Raw genomic sequence first — 1,527 nt, forward strand, 5'->3', positions numbered from 1 at the left:
GCAGAGGTCGACTTTGCCTTTCATCCTTTTTGGGTCGATAAATTGAGTACCAGTTGCGTACTGAGGTCGATCTAATCGAGTGGCCCCTCCGCCCAAATTTCAGGCCTTGTGGCTATAGCAGAAAGGATCATTATTCAGGTGGCGAGCTGGCAGAAACGTTAGCACTCCGGGGAAAATGCTTTGCGGCATTTCGTCCGTCTTTAGTTCTGACTTCAAATTCCGCCGAGGTCGACCTTGCCTTTCATCCTTTCGGGGTCGATAAATTAAGTACCAGTGAAACACTGGGGTCGATGTAATCAACTATACCCCTCGCTCAAATTTCAGGCTTTATGCTTGTAGTAGAAAGAATTATTATTATCATATTAAGGCGGCGAGCTGACAGAATCGTTAGCACCCGGGAGAAATGCTTAGCGGTATTTCGTCTAATTTTACGTTCTGAGTTCAAACTCAGCCAAGGTCGACTATGCCTTTCATCCATTCGAGGTCGATAAATTAAGCACCAATTGCGTACTGGGATCGATCTAATCGACTGGCCCCCTTCCCGCAAATTTCAGGCCTTGCGCATATAGTAGAAAGGATTATTATTATTATGATTATTATCCGATGAGTGGATATTACTGAGGTGGTTTACAAAGAGTTGAATGAATGAAAAATAAATGAAAATATACATAGTATATAAATATGTGATAGTCCTCAGAGAAGAGAGCTGACAACGAGAATCACTTACAGAACCATAGAGATCCCTGATTACTAAGGGCAAGTGTCTTTTCTCGGCTGTCATTCTTAGGTTTCATAAAAGAGTTCCATAAAAGTAGTGGGTACACTGAAAATGTACTCGATTCTCTTTGTAAGTGTGAAACTGTTATTTAGTAACTATGTGGAGGTATGTTATACCGTAACTATATATGTGAAAAGGTATGTGAAACTATAGGAAGTATATTGAGATACTGTGACAGCACATGTGATACATTGACAGTCGCACTGTTGTAATCAGCGTGAATGTTTTACCATAGATAAAAATTCGTTTGCGACTACATGAGATACTGATTTCTAATGTATGACTTAAACACTGATTACCTTTTTATGGGACACTGCGTGAGCAACAGATCTGTAATGTAAAGTGCTATCAATATTATTACTCTATAGGCCCGTTAGGCTTAAGTAATCTCTTTTTTTTGACACCTTATACTTATTTTGACACCTTATATATCGTAGATCTTTACCTTTTTGTAACACTTTTGCAGCAATTTTCGTAACAATGTAGAGCAGTAATGTTATAGAGTGTACATGTTTACAATTCAACACTGTAAATGGTTCAAAGTTATGTATTAGACGCCAGAATGTACAGAATATAATGAAATATGTAAATAATTTATATCCACTTTTTTATCTCGTGTAAAATTGTCATGTCATCTTAGAGGATTTGAAACTTGCAGCTCTGCTGTTGCAATTACATTAATTGCGAAGAAATACACTTTCGTGAAAGTTTCGCTTTAATTGCTCTCTTGTAAGTTTTTTAATAGTTGG

Source organism: Octopus bimaculoides, chromosome 15 (assembly GCF_001194135.2).
Source record: "Octopus bimaculoides isolate UCB-OBI-ISO-001 chromosome 15, ASM119413v2, whole genome shotgun sequence".
Classification (NCBI taxonomy): Eukaryota; Metazoa; Mollusca; class Cephalopoda; order Octopoda; family Octopodidae; genus Octopus; species Octopus bimaculoides.